This window comes from Pteropus alecto, unplaced genomic scaffold (genome assembly GCF_000325575.1).
Source record: "Pteropus alecto unplaced genomic scaffold, ASM32557v1 scaffold134, whole genome shotgun sequence".
NCBI classification, from domain to species: domain Eukaryota; kingdom Metazoa; phylum Chordata; class Mammalia; order Chiroptera; family Pteropodidae; genus Pteropus; species Pteropus alecto.
Genome location: NW_006436283.1, coordinates 13,337,319 through 13,356,621, shown reverse-complemented (window position 1 = coordinate 13,356,621; position 19,303 = coordinate 13,337,319). Strand labels below are relative to the sequence as shown.

The 19,303-nt window shown below is 34.5% G+C and overlaps 1 protein-coding gene and 1 non-coding gene across 2 annotated transcripts in view; both read left to right on the top strand.

The window, feature by feature from the left end:
* TLK2 (tousled like kinase 2) overlaps window positions 1-19,303 on the top strand; it is an 87,512-nt gene that overhangs the window by 12,084 nt on the left and 56,125 nt on the right. The gene's annotated exons all lie outside the window — the stretch shown is intronic.
* LOC112480058 lies at window positions 8,624-8,742 on the top strand. The gene has a single exon (XR_003046485.1). It is a non-coding gene; the product is annotated as a 5S ribosomal RNA (ribosomal RNA).

Below are 19,303 nucleotides of genomic sequence, written 5' to 3'. Positions count from 1 at the left end.
CATGTTAGATACTTGAGCAAAAAAAAGGTCTTACCTGTTAATAGCACTCAATAGGAAATTAAAAAAAAATAGATTGTTACATATTCTGGAACAGAACCACAGGAGCCATTTGTACAGAATTATTTGTTGTAGATAACTTATTGTAACTAGTTATCCAAAGTTTTATTTGTTTCTGAAATAGAAGCTTAGAACAGAATTCTTATGGGCTATCCTTAAAACTTTTTATGGTGCCATTTGCTATAATGGGGTTCTGCTTTTACGAACAAACCTTTAATTACAACGAATTTCTAAGATCTTTGTGTTACTGATTGCAGATAATATTCAGATTATTTGAAGGGAGACTATGAGAAGTTAAATATGCATACCATTAGAAGTATAGCAAAACAGAGTGATAATAGCTAATAATTCCTTAGTGGAGATAAAATGGAATACTTAAAAAAAATTCACCTCAGTCCTAAAGGAAGGAAGGAAAAGAAGTAAAAAAAACAAACAAAAAATGTAACAAATAGGAAAGTAATTAACAATATGATAGATTTAAACCCAAATATATTGATTATTAAATAAATTGTAAATGACCTAGCACTCCAATTAAAAGAGTGTCAGGTTAGATCACTGTATATGATCCAACTGTATGCTGTCTACAAGAAACCCATGTTATTTTTAAACTGTATCTTTATATTTAAAAAGAAAAAGATACTATGTAAACACTAAAAGCTGGAGTGACTATATTTGTATTAGATAAAGGAGACTTCAGAACAAGGAAAATAGTACAAGGGGTAACGAAGCACATTTCATAATGAAAAAGGGATCAATTTATTGATAAGACCCAGCAGTCTTTAATGTATATGCATCCAGTAACATAGTGAAGCAAAAACTGATAGTTGAAAGGAGCGATAGATAAATCCACAATTATTGTTAGAAATTGCAACATTCTCTCAATAATTCGTAGAGCAAGTAGGCAAAAAAAATCAAGGATATAGAAGATTTGGACAGTATTATCAATAGCCTGTACTTAATTGACATTTATAGGACATCGTGGCCACATTCTTTTCATGTGCACATGGAATGTTTACCAAAACAGGCTATATGCTGGGTTATAAAACATGTTTCAACAAGTTTAAAAGGATTGAAATCATAGAGAATACTGCTCTGACTACAATGGAATTAAATGAGAAATCGAAAAAAAAAGATACCTGGAAAATCTTCAGATATTTAGTTAAATAACATACTTCTAAATAATCTTTAGGTCAAAGAAGAACTCACAAGGGGAGTTAGTAAATTTTTGAATTGAATGAAAATGAAAACAAGGTATATTAAAATTTGAGGGATGTAGCTAAGCAATGCTTTAGAAGGAAACATAGCTTCCAAAAGAAGGATCTAAAATCAGTGACCCAAGCCTTTGCCTTAAGAAGCTAGAGTAAGAGCAAACTAAGTAGGAGAGAAAGAGCTGAAATAAATGAAATAGCACATCAGAATAACCCTATATTTATTAAAGACACTGAATTTGTGATTAAAAGCCTTTCTTCAAGGTAAAGTCCAAACCCACATGGCTTTACTGGTTAATTATATTAACTATTTAAGGAAGGGATAATAAGTTTTTCACAAATTTCAGAAAACACTTACGAAGCCAGCATTATCTTGATACCAAACCAGGCACAGGCATTAGAAAAAAAGAAAGCTATAGCTCACTGTCCTTCATGAATATATATGTAAAAATCATTAACAGAATATTAGCAAATTGAATCTAGCAGTGTGTGTGTGTGTGTGTGTGTGTGTGTGTGTGAGAGAGTGTATATATACTATGACCAATTGGATTTAATCCCAGTTGCAAGGTTGATTTAACATTAAAAGTCAGTGTAATTCACCATATTAATAGAATAAAGGAGAGAAGCTAACTGACCTTGTAATAGATGAATGGTCCAAAGCCTTTACCTTTTAGTTAGATCTTAAATATTGTGACTTTAATAATCTGGCCTCTGTGTGGAGCAAACTATTTTATTGTAATACATGCTTGGCGGTTTATAGGGTGGTTAAAACTGGTTGGCTTGGTTGGTTAAAGTTTCATGTTAAGGATGGTTCACGCATATCCTCCCATACTCCCATCTATATAGGGGGGAAAAGGCAACTAATCTTCACTGGCAGCAGCTATATTTCAGACAGTGTTTTACCCCCACCCCCACCCCTCAACAAATAGCATTGTTTAATCCTTGCAATATCCCTAAGGTGGGTGGTTTTTCCTCTTTTATCACAGATGAGAAGACCAGAGCTCATAGAGCTTAAGTGATTTGCCCAGTTTCATACAGTGGTTCAGTGATTCAGTCCCACATCTATATGACTTTAAACTGTCGGTACCAGCCGTTCTCAATCATTTTTCTATTGGTCACACCTCTGGGCCATCCCATTGTTTCCCATTCAAGAAATGCAAGTAAGTGAGATTAATTTTTATAGTGCTAATTTTGAATCTATTCTTTATTTTCTTTTAAAAGTAAGTCACTGAGAAGAATAAAGAACTGTTGGTGATATGATTAATGATACTCCTCATAGCTGATATGTCAAGACACTACTTTTAAAATGACTTTAATACACTTGAATCCAAATCATTGTCAATCTATTTAAATTGCCATGTTTAACTGTGAGCCATGAGTCAAGTGCCTTGGAAAACAATGTTCTTTAGGGGCATAAATAGCAGTAACCTAGCTAAGAGTCTTTACATGGGTTATATAAAATGTACTACCATCTCGATAATTGGATAGTACTGTAATTGTTAGAATTGGAAGGTGAGCAGATGAGATTGCTGTGCCTTGGTGGAAAATATCCCTGCACCCTTCCAGCATCCAGATAGGTGGAAACTGGAAACAGCTAAGTTTTGTGTGTAGGAGGTAAAGTCATTGATTATGTAAACTTAAAATTACTATCATAAATTCTAGCCCTTGAAGGGGCATAAAGGGCATTAATGATGTCTTCCTGGCTCTTTATAGATGAGTAAACTGAGGATCGGAGAGAGCAGTTGACTTGCTGTAGGTTGTGCCACAATAAGTGGCAGGACTGGAATTTAGGTGCTTGCCTCCTATCATTGTACCAATATATTGGGCTCTGCAATAGAAATTTTTGTTAAACTGTTTCCTGTAGGAGGTGATAGTGGGTTTGTTTCTTATTAATTAATGATATCTTCAAAACAGTAAAAGTCAGGAAGCGAAACTCACTGTCATCAAACTTTCTTCAGGGTTATATATCTCTTGGATATTTTAAATCTGTATTATATCAATCTTTATCTTTTTGTTCCTATTCTTATGACTGTTTGTTCTGTGTTGTCTTTACTTGTGAATGTGCCCCAGAGTTTTGTACAGAACTTCTCTTTTCTATTTGTAAATATTGAATATGTAGTTTTTAATCTATAAAAGGAAAGTTTTTTAGCATAAGGAGAAAGGTTAAAGGCTAAATTGTAAGCTTTATAGTGAAATGTATAGTAGTCCATCCATACGATGGATGCGTCTATGTATATTGAAGTCCTCTTTTTCATTAGGATTAGTTTTTGTAATGATTAATTTTTAGTTATATCAGGAACGTGTGCATACTTTTATAATAATGAAAACTGTAAGAGCTCTTGGAACTTTGGTGTGTATCCATCTAGATTTTAAAAAATATCGTACTTATCCACTTGCATACATATTTACCTATTAGAAAACATACAGTACTGACTTTTGTGAGTGATTTTTACAAAAATTGAATCATACTATCATTATTGTTTTGCAACTTGCTTATTTTTACTCAGCAAATGGTTTTGAGATCTGCCATAGAGATGTCGCTTTATGTAGATCTAGTTTGGATCACTGTTCTTTAAACAGTCATCCTGTAAATATACTTGTAGAACAGTATTTTGTCACTCTTTTTAAGAACTATTAAATGAGTTAAAGGATCTGAAAATTAGGAAAAACCAGTAACCTAATCCTTCCATAGCTGACCAGGAAGCACTGGAAGGCAGGATTATGTTTGATGGTCTTCTGTATCCACCATGATAGCAGCACAGTCCTAAAGTTGTAATACTTCCTGTGTTTCACAAAGTTTTACTGGATCCTTTTTTTTTTAACAGCTTTATTGAGATATAATTCACACACCATACAATTTATTCAATTAAAGTGTACAATTTAGTGGCTTAGTGTATTTACAGAATTGTGCAGTCATTACCACAATAAATTTTAGAACATTTTCATCACCTCATAAAGAGACCTTTATACCATAGCTCTCAGTTCTAGGCAGCCACTAATTCACTTTTTGTCTCTGTAGATTTGCCTCTTCTGAACATTTCATGCAAATGGAATGATTCAATATGTGGTCCTTTGTGACTGGCTTCTTTCACTTACCATCATGTTGTCAAGGTTCATTTATGTTATAGCATGTGTCCAAACTTCATTTCTTTTTATTGCCAAATAATATGCCATTGTATATGGATATACCACATTTTGTTTATCCATTCTCCAGTGAGTGAACATTTGGGTTGTTTCCATTTTTTGGCTTTTATGAACATTGGTGCTGTGAACATTCATGTACATGTCTTTGTGTGCACATGTGTGTTCATTTCTCTTGGGTATATTCCTAGGAGTGGAATTTGCTAGGTCTTATGGTTAAGGGATACTGCATTCAAGGCTGGACCTAATGTAAAACTAAGAATACCTGTACTATTTTAGGTATTAGTTTAAGCATTTGAGGAATTGCCAGACTGTTTCCCAAAGCAGCTGCTCCTTTTTACATCCCCACGAGCAGTATGTGAGTTAAATCTTCTCCCTGTCCTTGCCAACACATTATCTGTCTTTTTAGTTACATGGAGCGGATCTAGAGTGAATTACATGGACTTCCATAGGCAAGTTTCCAGGAGAGACGACAGTTAAAGGATTTCTTGTTGTTGTTCTTACTGTTAGGCTTGCTAGTTGTCATATAGATGTTATTAAATCTCATAGTTAAGATTTGGCATGATTGAAATGTTACTAAATATCATTAATATTAAGGATTTTCTTGACAGTATACTGGAATATTTTTGTTTGCTAACTAAAACACAAAATCATTCATTTAAAGCTAACTCCAATTTTTTTTTTGAGGGGGGATATTGAGACTTCTTTTTAATTGAAGTATAATTGACATACAACATTATGTTAGTTTCGACTATACGATAAAATCACCCCACTTTTGGTCAAAATTAAATGAAAGTCAAAAATAGACTTCATCATTATTATCTTTTGCCACTCAAGTATGTTTGCTATTGTTATTAGCAGTAAGCCAGTTGATTCAATTGAACATTTCTTCTGGTTTTCTAGTTAGCTTCACCTGATATTAAGGTTGGTTATCATAGTAAAGAGCTACCTAGATTGTAATAGTGTTGCAAGGTTTTTTTTTTTTTAAGATTTTTTTTTCTTTTTCTTTTTTTATTAGTTTCAAGTATACAGTACATTGGTTAGACGTTTATATAGTTTATAAAACAATCCCCCTAATTGCGCCTTCTCTCCTCTAGTTTTCCACCTAGCCTATATATTAATGCTAACTGCATTCCCTATGCTGTGCTCCCCATCTCTGTGACCATCTGTCAACTACTGATTTGTACTTCTTTAACCCTTCACCCCATTCTCTCAGCCCCCTAACCTCACCTCTATCCATCACCAAATTGTCCTCTATATTTATGAGTCATTTTTTGATTAGTTTGTTCTTTTTGTTCCTTAGATTCTACATATAAGTGAAATCATATGATATTTATCTTTCTCTGACTTATTTCACTCTAGGTCCATCCATGTTGTTTCAAATGTATTGCTGGTTTTTAAATAAGTCAGAGTTCATTCGTTCTTTAAAAAATTTCTTTCTTGAGGTGAGTGTTGCTGAAGATAGTTTTCTAAGTTAAAGGGAGCATTCAGGAAGTTCTAAATTGGGAACATTCAGGAAGTAATGTGGAGATTCTGCTAGTTGCTGAGTATGTCTATTCCAATTATGCATTTTGAAACTGGGGAAATAACCACAAGATGGGTGAAGGGACCCATTGGACCCACTGTTAGACATGCCTGAGCTAAAACTCCTTGGATCACCTGACCTCCATAAGCCCCTATTCTGACTGGTGGATCACAGTGATGTTTTGGGTCTTGTGGAATTAGTGTCAATTCAGAGCCAGTGTCTAGTAATCCTTGAAAATTCTTTGATTGTTTCGTTTCCCCCAGTGCACAATCAACCTTGGTAAAAAGCCATGGTCTTTTTGGAAGAAGGCTGACAGAAGGACTAACTGTGTGAATTTTTGACAATACAGTGGAATTCTTCCTCAAGGAGACCCCTCATTCAATAAGTTCTGGGTCTGTAAACTGACTCAAATCTTAGGATTGATTGAAGGACCGTGATTCTCTCTTTTTTAATGATTCAGATGAGGCTTTTGTTCATTTGACCTTGACCTCTGCTTGTACAGGTCAAGTAAGAATTTAGTAGACTTCACTACTAGAAACACTGGTTAACTAGCCAGTGTCATAGGTCTCTGGGAGTCAGACTGTTCTATTTGCTAATTTGATTCTGCTGTGGTGTGTAAAAATGGTGCTACTGACTAAAAAATTATAGAGGTGTAGTTTTAATTTTCCATTAGGTCTAGAGTTTAATAGAGTATCTTTACTGCTTGAGGTAGTTTGACTCAGTTGTCAGCTGTTCTCCTTTATACTTAAGTTTAGCTTTTGTCCCCTGTTCTCAATCCTTTTTAAGATGTCTACTTAGTCCAAGGAGGAAATGAAGACTTTAAAACCTCAGTAAATGTTGACATTTAAACTTTTAAGAGAGTAAAAGATTAACCTTTGGCCCCTACTTCTGCAAGTTTTCCTTAGTTTATATGAGCTTCATTCATGTGCTAAAGGCTGATCGTCAACATTTACATCTTAACCTCAGTTTTCATGGGTTTATAGCTTATCCACAAAGTTTTCTTTAGGCTTGCAACTGATGTATTTTTTTTTTTTAAGCTCCCTGGAAAGTGCATTTTAAGTATATTAAAAATGTGTTTTACTTTATTTTTGGAAACCATGCTTTTTTAAAAAACAAGAAACTTGACTCGTCTAATTTTTAAACTGGCCATTTGGTTTTTTATTTCGAAAATCATTCATAGCAGGAGACAGGGTAAATGATTTAAATGTTGGCATAGAAAATGGGGCTTTTTAACGTAGGAGTGTAACTTATCATCATACTTGGTTAAAAAAATTCTTACTGGCTTCTTTTTCAGCCTGATATGACTCATTTAAGGGACAGTTTCTTCTCTCCAGTGATTTAGATGTTAGTAAGGGTTCTCCTAAATAGCTGTTGTACACCAAGTATCAAGTAACAGACTATTTTACTTAGAAAATAAGATAAATGAAAATACCGTGTAATTAAACTTATATAATATGGACAGAGAAATGCTTAACATACAAAGGTATGAATTCACCATTCAATTTTAAGGTTGTAGGAAAAGAAAAAAAACCAAAAAGGAAAAAATAAACTACAAGAAGAAATAAATACACTGTAAAACAGAATAACAGGAATTAATCCAGAGCTGGAAAATTAGGAAACAAGGGAAAATGGAGGGAGTAAACTGGGTGTAAAAAAGATACTGAGGACCTACAAAGAGAAAAAACTGGAAATGGATGCTGTTAGTTATATGATATTAATATGAAAGTCTCAGCAAAGTAGATAATTTCACTCAAAGATAATAGGAATTATGTCGACAGAAGAAGATGTAAAAATCAGAATAGACTCATAAACCAAGGAAAAATTGAGGCAATTATAAAATTGTTTTCTCTTCCTTTTCTTCTCTTGTTCTTTGAAGTGGGGCAAAAATTAATACTCCCTAACCTTTCAAGGAATAGGTAAGTCTCATGTAAAATAATAATATAGCAAGTAAATAATACATAAAGGATAAAAACTTAAAAAACCTTTCATTTCAAAATAATTATAGATTCAAAGGAAGTTGCAAAAAAATATAAAGATAGGTTTCATGTACTCTTCCCCTAATGTGAGAATCTCTCATAATCAGTAAAATATTAAAACCAGGAAATTGACATTGGTAATCCACAGAACTCATTTAGACTTCACGTTTTACATGTATCATTTGTGGGTGTATGTGTGTATGTTGTTCTGTGCAGTTTTATCACTTGTGTAGCTTCTTGTAACCACATCACCGTAATCAAGACATAGAACTGCTCCGTCACCACAAAGTTCGTTCCTGCTACTCCTTTGTAGCAACCCCACCCCATCTCTGTTGAAACTGTAACTTCTGACAACCACCAATCTATTTTCCATCTCTAAATTAATTATTTCATGACAGTTATGTATGTACATACATATATACATATTCATACATACACACACATGTAAATGGTATACAGCCTTTTAAGATCGTATGGATATACCACACTTTAACCATTCACACATTGAAAGACATTTGGTTTGTTTCTAGTTTTTAGAATAAGACCACTGTGAACATTTGTGTACAGGTTTTTGCATATATCATTTCTCTGGAACATATGTTCAGTAGTACGATTGCTGGGTCATATGTTAAGTATTAAGTGCATTTTTTGTTTTGAAAGAAACTGCCAAACAATTTTCCAAATTGGCTGTTCCTTTTTTAAAAATTCTCACCAGCGTCTATGGCCATGCCACCCTGAACACACCCAATCTCTTCTGATCTTGGAAGCTAAGCAGGGTCGGGCCTGGTTAGTACTTGGATGGGAGACCACTTAGGAATACCAGGTGCTGTAGGCAAAAAAAAAAAGAAAAAAAGAAAATAAATACCAGCAATGTATGAGCGATTGGTTTTCTACATACTTGCCAGCATTTAATGTTATCACTCTTTTTTATTTTAGCGTTCTGATAGGTGTGTAATGAAATTTCATTATGATTTGAATTTGTATTTCTCTAGAGGCTGACTATTGATGTTGAATATCTTTTTTCATGCTTTATTAGTCATGTTTATAACCTCTTGTGTGAAATGTCTGTTCATGACTCTTGCCATTTTCTAATTAAATTTAAAAAAAACTTGGTTTTAGTCTAATATATCATGTCCTGGCCAGATATGTGGTTTACAGATATTTCTTCCAGTATGTGATGTGTCTCTTCATCCTTTTTCCAGTCTTTTGCTGAGTAAAAGTATTTAATTTTGATGAGGTTTCATTTTATTAATTTTTTCTTTTACAGATCATGTTTTTTTGTTTCAAGTGTAAGACCTCTTCACTTAGTCCTGGATTATGAAGATTTTTGTCCCTTTTTTGATTCCCCTAAAAGTTTTATGGTTTTATGTTTTATTTAAGTTCTTGATCCTATTTGAGTTAATTTTTTAAATAAAGTATGAGGTTTTAAGTTGAGGTCATATTTTTGCCTATGGATATCAAATTGCTCTAGCACTGTTTTTTGAAAAGACTATCGAATTGCTTTTACACCTTTGTCAAAAATCAGTGGGGCATGATTGTGGAAGTTTATTTTTATCAGCTGTGAGAATTAAATGTGCTAATACAGAAAGCCCAGCCCACAGAAGTGCTAAATATGTGTTGGCCATTATTATTATTACATTAGCAAATAAATAATGACTTTAAAAAATCGTTTGCATGAACTTTGTAATTTGAAAAATAATACAGTTTAAATTCTAATTGTGTAAAGTACACATAACAAAATTTACTATCTTAACCATTTTTAAGTGTACAGTTCAGTAGTGTTAAGTGCATTCACATTGCTGTGCAACTCATCTCCAGAATTTTTTTCGGCTTCCAAAACTGAACTATACTCATTAAACAACAACAACTTATTCCTCCCTTCCTTCAGTCCCTGGCAACTACAGTCCTACTTTCTGTTTCTGTGAATTTGACTATTCTGGGTACCTCATGTAAGTGGAATCAGGCAGTATTTGCTTTTTTGTCACTGTCTTGTTTCATTTAGCATAATGTCCTCAAGGTTCATCCATTTTGTAGCGCGTGTCAAAATTACCTTCCTTTTAAGGTTCATAGTCAATTGTATACCACATTTTGTTTATCTGTACATATGTCAGTGACATTTGGATTGCTTCCACCTTTTGGCTACTATGAATGATACTGCTAGGAACATAGATTTGGAAATATCTCTTTGAGACCCTGTTTTTAGTTCCTTTGGGTATATACCCAGAAGCGGAATTGCTGTATCAGATGGTCATTCTATTTTTAATTTTTCAAGGAACTGCCATACTGTTTTTCATAGCGGCTGCACCATTTAACATTCCAACGAGCAGTACACAAGGGTTCCAATTTCTCCACATACTTGTCAGCATTTATTATGGTTTTTTTTTTTTTATAGTAGCCGTTCTAATGGATGTGAGATGAAATGACAATCTCATTGTGATTTTGATTTGCATTCCCCTATTGATTAGTGTTGTATCTTTTCATGTGCTACTTGGCCATTTGTATATCTTCTTTGGGGAAATGTCTTTTTAAGTTTTTTGACCATTTTTTAATTGAGATGTTTGTTTTGTTTATAGGCAAGAATTCTCTATGTATTCTGAATAACAACTCCTTATCATAAGATATATGGTTTACAAATATTTTCTCCCATTCTGTGGGTTGCCTTTTCGCTCTGTTGATCATGTCCTTAGATACACTGAGGTTTTTCATTTTGGTGTGGTCCAATTTATTTTTCAGTTTGTGGCCTGTATTTTGAGTGTCATCCATTTTTGAGGGTATTTTTTTTTTTTGTATATGGTATAAGGTAAGGGCCCAACTTCATTCTTTTGCATGTGGATATCTAGTTTTCCCAACACCATCTCCTTATTGAATGGTCTTGGCACCCTTGTCAAAAATCATTTTTTGTCAAGTCATTATGCAGTACACCTTAAACTTATATAGAGCTGTGTGTCAGTTATATCTCAATGAAAAACTTAGGAGAAATCAGCAAAGAAAAAAACTGGGAAAAAAAGAAAAAATCATTTGATCATATATACCAGGGTTTATTTCTGGGCTCTCTCTTCTGTTCTCTTTGTCTATATGTCTGTCTTTATGACAGTGCCATACTGTTTTGGTTGCTGTAGTTTTGTAATAAGTTTTGAAATAAGAAAGTGAGAGACTTCCTATTTTGTTGTTCTTTTACAAGATTGTTTTGGCTATTTGAGGCCTTTAATAGAGTTTTTAGTGGTAGAGCACTAGAGTTACCTTCAAAAAGAACAAACAATATTCTTTATGACGATTATTTATGTTGTTTTTATTCAGTGCAGTAAAATGTGAAACAAATAAGATATAAATTGTAGAAGGAAAATATAAATTTATTTATAAATGCTATGATTTTGTATTCGGACAACTAAATCAAAAGGAACAAACTGAGAGATAAGTAGAAAGAATAACAATTCAGTAACATGATGGGCTAAATGAAAAACATGAAAATTATATAATTTCTGAATGTCAGCAGTATCAGAAAAATAGGAAAAATTGAATCCCAGTTATTACAGATAGTTTTGAATATATGAAGATGTCACAGTGGTGACTGGGAGTTAAATCTTGATGGCCCATAAGCTGTTATGCCTTGGGATTTAATTTACCTCTGGAGCTAGAAATTGAGGCCAAAGGCCAGAACTAGAACTGTGTTAAGTTCCCAACTGGGAGTTGGGAAAAGGAAAGCCTTTCTATGAACTAGGTGCAGTAAAACTGCCCATTAGTCCAGGACATAGGACAGAAGTGAGCCACTTAACAGGATTGTGGCCATTAAAAGCCATCGCAAGAAATAGAAAATCCAACCTGGTGCAAGTCCTAGATAGGAAAATTAATGTATTTTAATGTGTTTGGAACTGATGAATGTTACAGGGCACTGGCTGAGGCAGCAATGAAACTGCACTCGAGACTGCTCTTTAACACCTGAAATGTGGAGGACTCTCCCAAAGCTGGATATGAACTCATACAAAACTTCAAAGCACCTTAGTAAAAAGATGCAACAAATGGGAAAATTTGTGACTGAGGAACTGATGATAACGGACTAGTTTGTAAAAGGACTTGATTATTTAGCATACAGTTCAAGTTCAGTTTTTTCCTTTGTCCCTGTAATGCCCTTTCTAGCCGTTTGGTTTTGCTTTGTTTTGATATCCAGGATGAAATCAAGGATCATACACTGAATTTAATGCCTTTTTATCCTCTTTTACTTTAGTTTTTTTTCTCTCTTTTTCATTTGTTTTTTAATCATAGTGCCAGTTTTAAAAGATAACATTCAGTTTGCCTAAAAGTTTTTGGTTAGCTCCCTTACTAGACAGTAAGCTGTTTTAGAACAGGGAGTATATGTCATTTATCCGTACTAATTAAATTTAATCTAACCATTTTATAATGTGGGATGCTGGGCTTCAGAAAAGGACAGGTCTTTCAGTTGAGATCCTTGTGCCTCTTGCATTAATTGGTATTTCAAACACTACAGATGTGCCACTGTTATATACACTTTATATTTCATTATTTCATTATTAGTAATTGCTATTAAAAAGTTTTTCACATCTTTCTTGTCTGTATTTGTCACTTGTCATTTCCTTTTGGAAGTGAGGGATGTTTGGTGGGTAAAGTGGATAGTTAAAATATAGTATATGGTTTTATTACTCTTCAGGGAGATAATGCTTCATAATGGTTACAAATAAAGCTAACTCATGAAAGAATATTTTTAAAATTTGGGCATAGAAATATTTAACTTAAAATATTGTAAAATTTTTATGTAAATAAAGTTCTTTATTTTTTCATTTACAACATCGCGGAACTCATCTTTATAGGACTAAGTCTTCTGATGATTTATGTCCCTGGAAATACATGATTTTATTTCTTCTTCTTAGTTTCACTTTATTATTGTTCTTTGCAGCTTCAGAAGTATCTCACTATGAGACTCTCTGGTATAGTGTGTTAATTACAACTTAAAAATAGCACTTTAGGATACAGTGAAAGGAATACTTAATACACTCTAATAGGAATGTAAATTATTTCTGACACTAAGCCTAGTAACTATTTTTTTTAACAGCTTCATTGAGATATAATTCATATACCATACAATTTACCCATTTAAAATGTACAGTTCATTGGGTTTTAGTATATTCACAGATATGGATAACCATCAACACAGGTTTAGAACATTTTTATCACCTCAAAAAGAAATACCATGTTTTTTAGCTATCACCTCCCATTCCCCCCACCCGATCTCCCAGCTCCTACTCTAAGCAACCACTAATATACTTTCTGTCTTAGATTTCCCTATTCTGAATTTTCATATGAATGGAATCATTTTATATGTGATTTTATTGTGACTGGCTTTTTTTTTTCTTTAATTTTTTTTACTTTTTAATTATAGTTGGCATTAGTTTCAGGTATGTTTAATTATAGATGTATTTGTTTCAGGTATACAACATAGTGTTTAGACATCGATATAACTCACAAAGTGATCACCCCAATAAATCTAGTAACCCTCAGACACCATACATAGTTATTACAATATTACTAATATTACTATATTCCTATGCTCTACTTGTCCTTCAATTTACATGGTATTTTTTTATGCGAGTATTTTTGTACCCCACCCCTCATTTAGCGAACTTTTTATACATGGTTTCCATTTACACAATCTCATTTTACACAGTTCTTTTTTCATTTTCATTATTGGCAATTAACTCTTCCTAAAAGACAGTAGCTTAGCTCAGCAATGTACAAAGAACTAATACTTACTAACACAATTATTAATGATCTCATTCATTGAATGGCAAATAAAAAAGTGTAGTCGATTACAAATTAACTGACAGTTAATTAATTCACTTAATATATGAAGCCCATCCTGCCGATGAATACAGTAGTAACCTCGAACCAGTTTCATTCACTGAAGAAAATATTTACAAAGCTCTTCAATTGGCCAAAAAACTAGGAACTGCAGTTCTGTATATTGATCAAAACAACCTATGAGCCTTAAAATTTTGAAAAGATTTTTGCAGTGAATATCGAAGAATTTCTGAAAACTTAGCAAAAGATGGGGTTGGGAAAAGGTCATCCAAAAACGTAAACATAAATTATGAAACCAAGGTAGTACTTCCAAATATTTCGAGCGATGAGGTAGTGACTTTGTGCCAGTTAAAAAGAGAAGGTTGATTGCTTTAGATTACAGACACCAAAAGCAAATAAAATAAATTTTGGTTTTTCTGAATTTTCACTAGCATTTTTTTGTGAAAATATATGAAATTTTTTATGACTTATATTAACCTATTTCTTGAATATTTATTTTTTGTACTGGAGGACTCTTTTTACATGGTTTCCTCCCACTTAAAAAAAAGACGAAGAAAGGACAGTTTGAGTAAATTGGTGACGGGTGTATACTTTATATCTCCATGACTATTTTGTAACTACCTATTTGTACTTATTAATCCCTTCCCCCTTTTTCACCAACTCCCCCAGCCCCCTTCCATCTGGTAACCCTCAAAATGTTCTCTGTATCTATCAAGTTTGTTTCTGGGTGTTTGTTTGTTTTATTCTTTAGATTCCACATATACCTGCAGTCATATGGCATTTGTCTTTCTCTGTCTGACTTAGTCCTCTCAGCACAATACCCTCTAGGTCTGTCATGAAATATCTTTTTCCACCCCTCTACTTTCTGCCTGTGTGTATCTTTTAATCTGAAGTGAGTCTCTTGTAAGCAGTCTATGTAAGGGTCTTTTTCTTATTCATTCAGCCACCCTGTCTTTTAATTGGAGCATTTAGTTCTTTTTCATTTGAAGTATTTGTTGATAGATATGTAGTTATTGCCATTCTTTATTCATATTTTGGATACGTATTTTTTTCTTCTTCTTAAAGAAGTCCCTCCAATATTTCCCGTAATACTGGCTTGGTGGTGATGAACTCCTTTAGCTTTTTCTTGTCTGGGAATTTCTTTTCATCTTTCCTACAGTAATCTTGGTTGTTATGAGTCCTTGCTTTTCATTACTTTGAATATTTTGTACCAAGCCCTTTTGGCCTTGAAGTTTTCTGTTGAGAAATTGACTGACAGTCTTATGGGAGCTCCTTTGTAGGTAACTAACTGCTTTTCTCTTGCTGCTTTTAAGATTCTCTCTTTGTATTTAACCTTTGGCATTTTAATTATGACGTGTCTTGGTGTGGGCCTCTTTGGGTTCGTCTTGTTTGGGACTCTGTGAGCTTCCTGGGATTGTATGTCTATTTCCTTCGTCAGGTTAAGGAAGTTTTCTGTTGTTATTTCTTTAAATAAGTTTTCAACTTCTTGCTCTCTCTTTTTTCTTGTTGCTGTTCTGATTGGATGTCCTCTGTTACCCCATCCTCTATATCACTGATTTGATCCTCCACTTCATCCACTGTGTTGATTCCCTCTAATGTACTCTTCATCTCAGATATTGTATTCTTCATTTTTGACTGGCTCCCTTTTATGGTTTCCATTTTCATGTCTTCTATATCTTTGTTAGAGTTCTCACTGAGTTCAACTACTCTTCTCTTAAGTTTACTGAGCATCATTATAACCAGGGTTTTGAAATATACATCTGGTAGATTGCTTGTCTTCATTTTGTTGAATTCTTTTTCTTGAGCTTTGTTGTGAGCCATGCTTCTTTGTCTCCCCATTTTGGCTGCCTCCTTGTGTCTGTCTATGTATTAGGTAGGGCTCCTAAGTCTCCTGGTCTTAGTAGAGTGGCTTTATGTAATAGGTGTCCTGTGAGGCTCAGTAGTGCAATCTCCCTGGTCACCTGAGCCGAGTAGTGCCCCAGGTATGTCCTTTGTGAGGCCCAGTGGCATAGTTTTGGGAGGGGTTTGGCTGTAGGCCAAGTTCAGCCACAGCCTATGCACCTCTGGGGCTACCCGGTAAGAGTCACCAAGCATTCCACAGATTACTGTCACCCACGCTGGGCTTATTGGTGCCTTGAGAGGCCAACCCAGAAACAGGCTGGCTGCCACTAGTGCGGGGCTTGAGGATGCTCAGCAAGAAATACAGGGCACGCCAAGGCCAGATGCTGCTGCTTTGGGTTTTGTGAGCCTTTGAGAGATTTTAGGTAAGTCCGCAGCAAGAGTCAAGACAGACCATTTGTATGGAATAAACTGTAAGCGGCTTGGGTGGGCCCACAAGTTGGAAAAGGCAGAATCTCAGGGAATCCCCTGGGCAGAGCGACCTGTGTTATCTGGATTGATGCTGACTTGGATATGGTGGTGCCTGCGTCCACAGGCTGGGAGTGGGGAGGGCTCAACAAAGGAACAATGGATACTGCTAGCACTTCTGTCTAGGAGAAAGCTGCCCCTCCAGCCTTCGCCCTGAAGCCTGACAATTCAGTGTCTCCTCATATGTCCCTGCCGCTCCTTGAGCAGCTTCCGCTGCGCTGGAGCTCAGAGTGAGTGAGTCCATCAGCAAGTAAGTCCTGGCACGGGCCCTTTAAAAGGCTCGTCTGTGACTCCCATAGCCCTCCTCACTTAGCCACAACCTCTGCTGGTTTTCATAGCCAAAAGTTATGGGGTCTTCTCTTCCTGGCACTGAAAACCATGGGCTGGGGAGCCCAGTGTGGGCCTGGGACTCCTCACTCCTCAGGTCAGGGAGGGGGCTCTGTAGCCAAGGTAACCCTCCCAATTCTTGATCACCACGCTTGGTTGTGGGACCAGATCATTTCTCATCTCCGTCCCTCCTACCATTTTTGTCTTTAGTTTGTAGGGCTTCTGTTCAACCAGACCTAACTCAGCATGCTGGTTGCTCTGTAGTTTCGTTGTAATTTTGGTGTGGTCGTGAGAGGAGACGTGCATAGCCTCTACTTTCTACACCATCTTGACTCTCCCATGACTGGCTTCTTAAACTTAGCAGAATGTTTTCAATGATTGTATTGTAGCATATATCAGTACTGGATTCCTTTTTATGGTCAAATAATATTCCATTGTATGGATATACCACATTTTGTTTATCCACTTATCAGCTTATGGACATTTGAGTTTTCATCTTTTGGCTTTTGTGAATGAATAATGCTGCTATAAACATTTATGTTCAAATTTTTGTGTGTACATGTTTTTATTTTTCTTCACTGTATACTTAGGAATAGCATGTTTAATTGTTTGAAGAACTGCCTGACTTTTTAAAAGCAGCTATACCATTTTATGTTCCCACCAGCAGTGTACAAAAGTCTCAATTTTTGTCTTTTTTATTCTAGACATCCTCATAGGTGTAAAGTGGTAATCTCATTGTGGTTCGATTTGTATTTCCCTGCTGGCTAATGATATACTTCTTTTTATGTCCTTATTGGCCATTTGTATATCGTCTTTGGAGGAATGTTCTATTCAGATATCTTTTACCCATTTTTAAATTGGGCTGTCTTTATTGAATTGTAAGAGTTCTTCTACAGAATTTAAGTTCCCTATCAGATGTGTGATTTGCAAATATCTTCTCCCATTTTGTGGGTTGTCTTTTTACTTTACTGATAGTGTTCTTTCAACCACAAAAGTCTGATTTTGAAAAAGTTCAATTTATCTTTTTTTTTTCTTTTTTGGTACTTTCAGTGTCATATCTAAGAATCCTTTCCTCATTCCAGGGTCACGAAGATTTGCCCCTATGTTTTAAAACTCTTCTGAGAGTTTTATAGTTTTAGCTATTACATATAAGTCCTTGAACCATTTTGAGTTAATTTTTGTATATGGTATAAAGTAAAGGTCTAATTTCATTGCTTTTCCTTTGGTTATCCAGTTGTCCCAGCACCATTTGTTAAAAAAACTATTCTTTCCCTTATTAAATGGTCTTGACACCTTTGTCAGTAATCATTTGACAGTAGATTATGAAATTATCGCTGGACTCTCAATTCTGTTCCATTGATCTGTCTTTATTCCAGTACTGTACTGTTGTGATTACTGTTGATTTGTAATTAGTCGTGAAGTCAGTGAATGTGAGTCCTCCTACTTCATTCTTTTTAAGGATTGCTTTGTAATTCCATATGAATTTAGAATCAACTTGTCAGTTTCTACAAAGAAGTCAGCTGGGATTCTGGTTGAAATTCTGTAGATGAACTAGGAAGGTTGTCATCTAAACAGTGAGTCAGTCCCTGAACATGGGATTTTTTCCATTTATTTAGATCTTCACTTTCTTACAGCACATTTTTGGTAGTTTTTAGAATATCAGCTCAGCATTTTATTCTTTTTGCTGCTAATGTGACTGGAATTGTTTTTTTAAATTTCATTTTCAGGTTCATTACAAATTTATAGAAATAAAATTGATTTTGTATATTGGTCTTGTATCCTGCAACCTTGCCGAACTTATTTATTAAATCTAATATTATTTTAGTGGATCCTTTGTGAATTTATGTATACAAGTTTATGTCATCTGTGAATTGGGGCAGTTTTACTTATGTTTTTCAATCTGAATACCTTGTATATCTTTTTTTTTTTTTTTGCCTAATTGCCTGGATAGAGCCTTTGGTACAATGTTGAATAGATATGGTGAGAGCAGACATTCTTGTGTTATTCCAGATTTTAGGGGAAAGCATCCAGTCTTTCACCATTAAGTATGATGTTAACTTTAGGTTTGGTTTTTTTGTTTTATTTTGTTTTGGTTTTTTTTTTTTGGTAGATGTTCTTTATGAGGCTGAGGAAGTTCCTTTTTTGTTTATCTGAGAAAGTCTTTGCTTTCGTTTTTGAAAGAATGCTTTGCTCAGTATAGGATTCTTGGTTGATTTCTCCCCCACCCCCTTTCATACTTTTAATATGGTATCCTACTGCCTTTGGACTCCATTGATTATGCTCAGTAGTCAGCTGTTAATCTTATTGGGATTCCTTTGAAAGTGATGCATTATATTTCTGCTTTCAAGGTTTTCTCCTTGTCTTTGAGCATTTTACTTATGACGTACATGTTTGTGGTTCTGTGTTTATCCTACTTGGAGTCCATTAAGCTGCTTTCAGCCATTGTTTAAATATATTTTCTGCTTCATTCTTGCTGTTTCCTTTTGGTACCCACTTAATATTCATGGTTATATATACTTAATTCCCCACTTTTCTCTAAAGCTTTATTTAGTTTTCTTCCATTTTCTGTTTTTCAGCTTACAAAATCTCTTATCAATCTATCTTCAAATTTGCTAATTATTTTTTCTGCCCTTTTATTCTACTCTTGAGCCTGTTGCACTTTTTTAATTATAGTTTCAACTCCATTTTGTTTCATTTTTTAATATACATAATTTTCTTGTCTCTATTGATATTCTCTGTTTGATACATTTTCATTCATGCCTTTTTTTACTTTTAAAATTTTGATTTTGGTTTCCTTTGGTTGTTTGAACTTATTTATAATGGCTATTTTGAAATGTTAAATCCAACATCTAGTCACTCACAGGCAGTGTCTTTTGCCTGCCTTCCCCCCC